Source organism: Triticum aestivum, chromosome 3B (genome assembly GCF_018294505.1).
Source record: "Triticum aestivum cultivar Chinese Spring chromosome 3B, IWGSC CS RefSeq v2.1, whole genome shotgun sequence".
Taxonomy (NCBI): Eukaryota; Viridiplantae; Streptophyta; class Magnoliopsida; order Poales; family Poaceae; genus Triticum; species Triticum aestivum.
The window spans coordinates 252,831,021-252,841,649 of record NC_057801.1 but is presented as its reverse complement, the minus strand read 5'-3'; positions in this window follow the sequence as shown (position 1 = coordinate 252,841,649).

Below are 10,629 nucleotides of genomic sequence, written 5' to 3'. Positions count from 1 at the left end.
AACTTAGGCGAGCACAGGGCTGCAGCTAAGCCCCCGAGTGAGAGGGTTGCTCTTCACTCGGTAGGATTTTCACAACTTAGGCGAGTGCTTGGACTGCAGCTAAGCCCCCGAGTGAGAGGGTTGCTCTTCACTCGGTAGGATTTTTATAACTTAGGCGAGCACGAGGCTGCAGCTAAGCCTCCGAGTGGAAGGCTGGCTTACCACTCGGTAGGATTTTGATAACTTAGGCGAGCACGAGGCTGCAGCTAAGCCTCCGAGTGAGAGGATTGCTCTTCACTCGGTAGGATTTTCACAACTTAGGCGAGTGCTTGGACTGCAGCTAAGCCCCCGAGTGAGAGGGTTGCTCTTCACTCGGTAGGATTTTTATAACTTAGGCGAGCACGAGGCTGCAGCTAAGCCTCCGAGTGGAAGGCTGGCTTACCACTCGGTAGGATTTTGATAACTTAGACGAGCACATGGCTGCAGCTAAGCCCCCGAGTGAGAGGATTGCTCTTCACTCGGCAGGATTTTGATAACTTAGGCGAGCACGAGGCTGCAGCTAAGCCTCCGAGTGAGAGGATTGCTCTTCACTCGGCAGGATTTTGATAACTTAGGCAAGCACAAGGCTGCAGCTAAGCCTCCGAGTGGAAGGCTGGCTTACCACTCGGTAGGATTTCGATAACTTAGGCGAAACGGATTCGCAGCTAAGCCTCCGAGTGGGAGCCTGGCTCACCACTCGGTAGGATTTTGATAACTTAGGCGAAACGGATTCGCAGCTAAGCCTCTGAGTGGGAGTCTGGCTCACCACTCGGTAGGATTTTTACAAACTTAGGCGAAACGGATTCGCAACTAAGTCACCCACTGAGGGGAATTTTATTGGAAAATAAAAATAAAAAGTGACAGATATTGTGGAGGAACTATGACACTATTATTTTGAGGTCCATGAACTACAAAAGTACTTTATTGCAACTCATCCGAGTGATAAAACTTAAGTGTAAAATGGGCGGAGTAGCTCCGCGTTCCAAGCTCGGGGCTCGTCGATATTATGCTCGACGTTGTAAAGACGGTACGCCCCGTTGTGGAGAACCTTGGTGACGATGAAGGGGCCTTCCCAAGAAGGAGCAAGCTTGTGTGGCTTGTGCTGATCCACTCGGAGAACCAAATCCCCTTCCTGGAAGGCTCGACCTCTCACATTTCGGGCGTGGAAACGGCGCAGAACTTGCTGGTAGATGGTCGATCGGATTAGAGCCATCTCCCTTTCTTCCTCTAAAAGGTCGACTGCGTCCTGCCGCGCTTGTTCAGCTTCTGCTTCGTTGTAGATTTCAACTCGAGGAGCATTGTGGAGAAGATCACTCGGCAAGACTGCTTCAGCTCCATAGACCAAGAAGAATGGAGTTCTTCCGGTCGACCGATTAGGCGTGGTCCGCAGTCCCCAGAGTACAGATGGAAGTTCGTCGACCCAAGCTCCAGCCGCGTGTTTGAGATCACGCATCAGTCGAGGCTTCAGTCCCTTGAGAATCAGTCCATTAGCTCGCTCTGCTTGTCCATTCGACTGCGGATGGGCGACTGATGCGTAGTCGACCCGTGTGCCCTGGGAGTCGCAGAAAGCTCTGAATTCCTCTGAGTCAAAGTTCGACCCATTATCCGTAATGATGCTGTGCGGGACTCCATATCTGAATATTAGTTCCCTGATGAAGCTAACGGCAGTACCGGTGTCAAGGCTCTTGATTGGTTTAGCCTCGATCCACTTGGTGAACTTGTCGACTGCCACCAGTACATGCGTGAAGCCACTTCGTCCTGTTCTCAAAGGACCGATCATGTCCAGCCCCCAAACTGCAAAAGGCCAGACGAGTGGGATGGTCTTCAAAGCTGACGCAGGCTTGTGCGACATATTCGAGTAGAACTGACATCCCTCGCACTTATCTACTATCTCTTTTGCCATCTCATTCGCCTTGGGCCAGTAAAATCCGGCTCGGTATGCTTTGGCCACGATGGTCCGAGAGGACGCATGATGACCACAGGTCCCCGAGTGAATATCATTGAGGATGAGTCGACCTTCTTCTGGTGTTATGCACTTCTGACCGACTCCAGTCGCGCTTTCTCTGTATAATTGTTCTTTGATTACGGTAAAGGCCTTAGATCGACGGACGATCTGTCGAGCCTCTTCCTCATCCTCCGGAAGCTCTTTCCTCAAGATATATGCGACATACGGAATCGTCCAGTCGGGAATGACCACCAAAACCTCCATGATCAAGTCGACCACCGCTGGGACTTCAACTTCAGTCGGATCTGTGGCGCTCTTGGGCTGCGGAGTTTCTTCGGTGAAAGGATCTTCTTTGACTGACGGAGTGTGTATATGCTCCAAGAACACACCACTCGGAATGGCTTCTCTCTTGGAACCTATCTTTGCTAGATCATCAGCTGCTTGATTTTTCAGTCGGGGTATATGATGGAGCTCCAACCCCTCGAACCTCTTTTCCAGCTTCCTCACTGCACTGCAGTATCCAGTCATGGCTGGGCTTCTCACGTCCCACTCTTTCATCACCTGATTGACCACTAAATCCGAGTCGCCATAGACCATTAGGCGACGGACGCCGAGTGAAATGGCCATGCGCAACCCATATAGGAGGGCCTCATATTCTGCCTCATTGTTGGAGGAATCAAAGTGAATCTGGAGCACATATCTGAGCTTGTCTCCTCTGGGGGAAACCAGGACAACCCCAGCACCGGAACCATTCAACATCTTAGAGCCATCAAAGAACATGGTCCAATGCTCCGAGTGAACTTCAGTCGGCTGCTGCTGTTCAATCCACTCGGCGAGGAAATCTGCTATTGCTTGGGACTTAATGGCTTTCTTTGCCTCAAACTTGATATCAAGGGGAAGAAGTTCAATCGCCCATTTGGCCACTCGACCAGTTGCATCTCTGTTGTGCAAAATCTCTGATAGTGGAGCGTCGCTGACGACTGTGATGGAATGGTCAGAGAAATAATGAGCAACCTTCTTTGTGGTCATGTATATTCCATACACAAGCTTCTGATAATGAGGATATCTCTGCTTGGATGGAGTCAAGACTTCAGACAAATAATACACTGGGCGCTGAACTTTGAGAGCTTTTCCTTCTTCTTCCCGCTCGACCGTTAGCACAGTACTGACGACTTGTCCTGTGGCTGCGATGTAGAGCAACAGAGGCTCTTTGCTGATTGGAGCAGCAAGCACCGGCTGGGTGGAGAGTAGAGCTTTTAGCTCGGCAAACGCTGCATCAGCTTCTGGAGTCCACTCGAACTTGTCAGCCTTCTTCATCAGTCGGTAAAGAGGCAGTGCCTTTTCACCGAGTCGTGAGATGAATCGACTTAATACGGCCAAGCATCCAGTAAGCTTCTGGACATCGTGCACTCGCACAGGGCGTTTCATTCGGAGAATAGTGCCAATCTTCTCTGGGTTAGCGTCGATTCCCCGTTCGGAAACGAGAAAACCGAGTAACTTGCCACCAGGAACTCCAAATGTGCACTTTGATGGATTGAGCTTGATATCATACCTTCTGAGGTTGGCAAATGTTTCGTCGAGGTCAGCGAGCAGGTCGGAACCTTTTCGTGACTTGACAACAATATCATCCATATAAGCTTCCACATTCCGACTGATTTGGGTGAGTAGACACTTCTGAATCATTCGCATAAATGTGGCTCCGGCATTCTTGAGGCCGAATGGCATGGTGATATAGCAGAAGCACCCGAATGGAGTGATGAAAGCTGTTTTTACCTCATCGGGCCCGTACAGACGGATCTGGTGGTACCCGGAGTAAGCATCTAAAAAAGACAACCTCTCGCATCCCGCGGTCGAGTCAACAATTTGATCTATGCGAGGGAGAGGAAAGTGATCTTTCGGGCAGGCCCGGTTGATGTGCTTGAAATTAATGCACATTCGGAGCGACTTGTCCTTCTTAGGAACCATGACGACATTAGCGAGCCACTCGGAGTGGTATATCTCTCGGATAAATCCTGCCGCCAACAGTCGAGCCACTTCTTCACCGATGGCCTTTCTCTTCTGGACGGCGGACCGCCGAAGATGCTCTTTGACTGGTTTTGCAGACGAGTCGACTCTTAGGCGATGCTCAGCCAGTCCCCTGGGAACACCTGGCATGTCAGCGGGCTTCCATGCAAAAATGTCCCAGTTCTCACGGAGGAACTGGATGAGCGCTTCTTCCTATTTTGGGTCGAGTGTTGTGGAGATGCGGGTCGGAGCTGCTTCAGGGTCGGTCGGGTGAATGTGAACGGGCTTCGTCTCACCGGACGACTGGAATGCAGACTCTGTGGCGGGCTTCTTGGATCGCAGCAAGTCACTCGGATCTGCGTTTTGCTTGTATTCTTCGAACTCGACCGCTGTCACTTGGGAATCGGCAATCTTGGAGCCCTTCTGAAAGCACTCCTCTGCCTTTTTCCTATCACCGGTGACAGTGATCACACCTTTGGGACCGGGCATCTTCAATTTGAGGTACACGTAACATGGTCGAGCCATGAACCGTGCATAGGCTGGTCTCCCCAAAATGGCATGATATGCACTTTGAAAATCCACGACCTCAAACGTCAACTTTTCTTTGCGAAAATGCTTCGAATCACCAAACACTACGTCCAAAGCTATCTGGCCGAGTGACTCGGCCTTCTTCCCTGGTATAACTCCATGGAAGCTCATGTTACTAGTGCTCAGTCGGGACATCGGAATGCCCATACCTTTCAATGTGTCTGCATACAATAAGTTCAGCCCACTTCCACCATCCATCAGCACCTTTGTCAGTCGAGTGCCTTCGACAACTGGATCGACCACCAAAGCTTGCCTCCCGGGGGTGGCAATATGAGTCGGGTGATCAGATTGGTCGAATGTGATGGGTGTTTGAGACCACTTCAGATAATTTGCCTTTGCTGGGGCAACCATGTTCACCTCTCGGTTAATCACTTTCAGTCGACTTCTTCTTTCCACATCTGCAAAGATCATCAGAGTGGAGTTGATATGCGGATATCCTCCCTCACTGTCCTCTTTGTCTTCGGCCTTGTCCGACTCCTTCTCCTTGTCCTTAGACTATTTTCCCTGAAACTGCTGGATCAGGAGTCGACATTGGCGAGTGGTGTGCTTTGGGTAAATGATATTCCCCTCTTCATCTTTCTTCATGTGAATGTGACACGGCATATCCATCACGTCGTTCCCTTCTTTATCCTTTACCTTCTTGGGGTTCCAGGATCCTTTTGGTTTCCCCTTAAACTTTCCTTGAGTCACGGCCAGAGCCTCTCCAGGAGCTGCCGGTTCAGCCTTCCGCTTCTGTTTCCGACTGGTGTTTCCTTTTTCCGACTGACTCGGCTTGTGCTTGCCGCTTCGGAGTCGGTCTTCTTCTTCGCCGTTGGCGTACTTGGTAGCAATCTCCATCATCCGACTCAAGGTCATGTCACCGGTTCGACCAAATTTCAAACTCAGTTCTCTGTTCTTGACGCCGTCTTTGAAGGCGCATACTGCCTGATGATCAGAGACATTTTCCACAGTGTGGTGCAAAGTGATCCACCTCTGAATATACTCTCTGAGAGTCTCATTAGTTTTCTGCACGCAGACTTGCAACTCTGTCAATCCCGCTGGTCGCTTGCAAGTCCCTTCAAACGTTCTGACGAACACTCGGGACAGATCTTCCCAACTGTAAATGCTGCTAGGAGGTAATTGAGTCAACCATGCCCTGGCAGAACCTTCCAACATGAGGGGCAAATGCTTCATGGCCACCTCGTCGTTCCCACCACCGATCTGAACTGCCACTCGGTAGTCTTCAAGCCAAGTTTCAGGCTTAGACTCACCAGTGAACTTGCTGACTCCTGTTGCCAACCTGAAATTTGGGGGGATAACTGCGGCACTGATAGCTCTGCTGAAACATTCAGGACCAGAAACATGTACTCGACTGCTCGTGGGTACATCTCTGTCGAGTGCGCCTCGATGGGCTCTGTTCCGGTCGACCAACCATTGCACGATAATGGATCGCGCGTCGAAGCCTGGCTCTCTGGGGTCAACTGGAACCCTACGCCCTGTACTGTACTGACGCCTATCATCTGGCTGCCGAGGAGCGTAAGACCCACCCCTCGGAGGGGAATAGGGCACTCGACGCCTATCATCTCGGTCGAGTCTGTCGCCATATTGATCTCGCCGACTCTCACGCCCTTCGCGCCGCGGAGGCGATCTGGGGCTGTGAGCCGACTGAACCGTATTCACAGTGACAGATCGACTGTGAATTCTGTTGCGCGACTGAGACACGGCTGAATTCTGATCTCCTGCTGCCCGGAGCAGATCCCTGATCTGCAGCAAACCTCTGCCAGCTTCCGACTGCGAAGGCTGAATGGACTCTGCTATACGGGTCGAAGCTGCTAAATTCTGAATTGGGGTTCGATATACCTGAGTCGGCGGGAAGAGTTGACGTCGACTGGTGTCGGGAACTCGTTGCCGCGCGCGCTCGTCGAGTGCTCGCTGAAGGTTCTCCAGTCGAGTGCGCTCGGCCAAATTGGCCAGACGCGCCTCCTCCAAGGCACGAGCCTCGGGGGTTTCTCCTGCGATGGGAATACGCAGGGGATCCTCGTTCCTGCGGCGAAGCTCTTCTCTTTGCAGAGAGTCGAGTGGCTCGGGCTGGTACTCTTCGTAGTCTCGTGCAGGGTCGCCGCCGTCACCTGCTCCACCACCACGGGCGAAGCCAGGAGGGCTGTGGGGCCCGTCGACCATCAAGATTTCCGCCGCTGGATCACTGCTTCCGCACTCGGATGCAGTCTCTCCGGAGCCAGCCGACTGATCGAACAAGCCGTAGAGAGATTCGTTGGGCTCGATTGCCGCAACTTGTGTAGTGGCCGATTGACGAGCCACCGCGTGACTCACCCATCGCTGAAGCCTCGACCGGCCTGAGCGCTTGTGCTGGCGGGAGACCGGGAGGGTGGACGATGGAGGAGCCGACCGATACTGGGTCGACGGTTGCCGCAGCAGAGCGCCGCGGACACATGCGCGAAAATGCGTCGCACCGCGGACGGGGAGCGCGTCTACGTCGAGTGGAGCCTCCTGGAGCCATGCGGAGTCGTCGGCGATGAAGGTGAGAGTGCCGAGACGGATCTCTTGACCCTTGACCAAAACTCCAGCAGACACCATGATGAGAGTACTCGGAAGAATCGCAACTTCTCCACAAAATCGCTAAGACACCGGCCCCACGGTGGGCGCCAACTGTCGTGGTTCTAAGCCTGACAGTAGAGTGGGGGGTAGGTATGGAGAGGCAAGGTCCTAGCTATGGAGAGGTTGTAAGCACAAAGGATGTACGAGTTCAGGCCCTTCTCGGAAGAAGTAACAGCCCTACGTCTCGGAGCCCGGAGGCGGTCGAGTGGATTATGAATGTATGAATTACAAGGTGCCGAACCCCTCTGCCTGTGGAGGAGGGTGGCTTATATAGAGTGCGCCAGGACCCTAGCCAGCCCACGCAGGAGAGGGTTTAAGGTGAGTTAAGTCTGGGGCGTTACTGGTAACGCCCCACATAAAGTGCCTTTACTATCATAAAGTCTACTTGATTACAGGCCGTTGCAGTGCAGAGTGCCTCTTGACCTCCTGGTGGTCGAGTGAGTCTTCGTGGTCGAGTCCTTCAGGCCAGTCGAGTGAATCCTCGTTGGTCGACTGGAAGGCGACCTCTTCTAAGGATGTCCTAGGGTAAGTTACTTGGATCAGGTCCATGATCCTACCCTAGGTACACAACCCCATAAACACCGACATAGGGTATTACCTCCATCGAGAGGGGCCGAACCTGGGTAAAACATCGTGTCCCCTGCCTCCTGTTACCATTAGCCTTAGGCGCACAGTTCGGGACCCCCTACCCGAGTCCACCGGTTTTGACACCGACACCCACCATCTAGCAACAACATGTATCGTGAGTGGCACCGCTGATAAGGCAGAAGAATAGAGGACAGGACCGAAAACCTAATTGTCCTACACACCTGGTATGAAATTACTCTGCATTGCTGTCCTGCCGACGGGGTTTATCCTTGAATTGATCATATAGCTTAATCTGTGAGAGAGCGATGGACGTGAGGGGCGATGGACGTGCGACTCCGCCGCTGTCGCTCCTGCCGGAACCACCGCCGTCGTTCCTGCCAGGCGATGGAGAGGGTAAGGGGGCCGGCGGAGGGGAGACTTCACCGCCACCGATCCGGCAGGCATCCCTACCGTGCGTTGGAGAGGCATCTCTGCCGATGCCGATCTTGCCGGATCCGCCTTCGCCTCCTTCTCCTCTGGAAGAGATGCGGCCGGTGCTAGCGGTGGCACGCACGGCGGCGTACAATCCGCCTCTCTGTCCGGTTTCCCATCGAGGTCCCTCGACGGCGGATCGAGATCAGGGGTTTTTGAATCCTTCTAAATGGCGCGTGTGTTTCGAAGATGCAAGGGAGGTTGGGCGATGGATCACTGGTTTGATCTACTCGCATCCGTCTCGATGGACGACTATCAGAGATGAAGATGGAGAAATTTTGGCCGGATGGCATCTGAGCACCGACGAGGAACTTGCTAGTGGTAAGCGTTTATTGATTGATATTTACCAAATCAAGGTTCTTGAGTGTGTGCAGGTGCCTGTGGAATGCGGAGATCAACCTATCATTGTGGATCTTACGACGGAGGTGGACGGACCGAAGCCTACGCAGTGGTTTGGGGGTCGCTTCTGGATCCTTGCCGACGAGGAGGAAGACGATGATGATCGGCAGGCAACGTCTGATCGGCCGCCACCTAAGCTTGACTTGGTAACATCCGTCTCGTTACCTAATCCTAATGAGGGCTGCAAAAACTCAATTCCGCTCGTTTCTAGGGTTCCTTCGTAGAAGTCGAAAGTGAAACCATGGATTGGACCGTTGCCAAAAGTGGCTCCGCCGGCTGTTACGCTGTCCGAATTTTTTCGTCCCGAGTGCTGGACGAGAGTAACTAGGAGAAAGAAGAAGGGAGGCCGAGTTGTGCCTCAGCGATCGCCGGCGGCGGCCAATGTGTGTGATGTTCGGGCGGCGAGGATTTAATGTTTGAATTCTCTTTTAGGCAGAGACGGGCCGCAAGTGAACGATGGTGTTGTGGGCTTGGCTAGTACTGGGATTGAGGCCCAGGGGGCTGTCCAAGCCTGCGATCCACCTGGGAGGGGCGACGTGCATGAGGAGGCATCAGATCGGGAGCCGCCGCATGCACGTTCGCTCTTTCCCTGCTGCCGCATCGCTGGTGCTAGGGTTCGTCGTCGCGGGAGTCAGGGATTCCCGACTGCTTCCTCGCACCGTCTCAACCTTGGGATCAACCGGTTTGGAGGCCACCCGCCATCCGCTATTCGTGCGGCTGAGATGCCGCCCAAGCCTCCTCCTCCGAGGGCCGCGCCGGTGGTGAGGAATGCGCCGGGGGCTACGGGCGTCGCTTCGGCGCAGGCAGCGGGCGCTGCCGCTCCGGTTCCCGCATGGGCTGCGCCTCTGCCTAGGGTGGCTCCGCCGCCGCCTAGGGTGGCGCCTCCTCTGCCCCCTGCAAGGGCTGCTCCACTGCCACCGAGGGCTGCGCCACCTTCGCCGCCCCCGCCAAGGGCTGCGCCTCCGCCGCCGCCTAGGGCTGAGCCATCGCCGCCGCAACGACCGTGGCCGAGGCAGATGGCGGGCGGCCGCGGTGGGACGGGCCAAGGCATGAATGGTCACGGTGCAGGTGCTTTCGCGGGTGACAATCGCAACCCACCGTGCGGTCAGTGGGGCGATGATGGATATAATGGGTATGGTGATGGTCTGCATCGGGGTTCTTCGGCTACCGGAGGTGGCCGTGGTTATGCTTGGGTGGATCAAGGCAACGCCAGTAGGGGTTTCCAAGGACCGCCCGACAACTTTGTGGAGGGAGCAGTTGGCCCGAATAACCTTCCTTTCCGGGGTCGTTTCCGCGGAGGCCGTGGCGGGAACCGGCGCCCTCCTCCTCTGAGGCAGCCGACCACTGTTTCTAAGAAGCAGACGATCTTGCCGGAGGTGGCTACCGTTGGATCGGCTCTACCGCAGGTGGCGGTGGAGACGGTTCAGGCCTTGGCCGCAGTCATGTTGCCGGAGCCCATGCAGACTGGTGATTCTGCTTCTGAACAAGGTACGGAGAAGTCCGAGGTTGAAAAGGTGTCCAAGTGGGCGGCTAAAAAGAAGAAGTTGACCTGCTTCCGTTGCGATGAACCGGGTCACTTTTTGGTTGAATGCACTGCGGAGTTATGCGACTTGTGCCGGAAACCTAAACATACAACTTCTGAGTGTCCTCTTTTGTTGGGGCCTAAACTTTCTATTAACATCTATGGGGTCTGTTGCTCAGAGTTGATGTTCTTTGAGTCTCCCAGTGTGGAACCCTTGACACCCGTGGTTGAGACCTCCTTCCCTGGTGTGGTGAAGGTGGTTCATGGACCTTTGACTAAGGCACAAATCATTCAGCAGTTGTGGGAATTGGCACCGGGTAATTTTCAGTGGTCTTTGCTCAAGCTGACAGATCAGACTTACAAAGTCGATTTCCCGTCTAAGGAGGATCAGCTGAGAATCCTCAAGTTTGCTATGTGCTATGAGCAGGGTCACTGGTACTAGTTTTGTGCTGCAGTTTGATGAGTGGAAAAAGAAGGAGCCGCAGGGCACGCCGTTAAC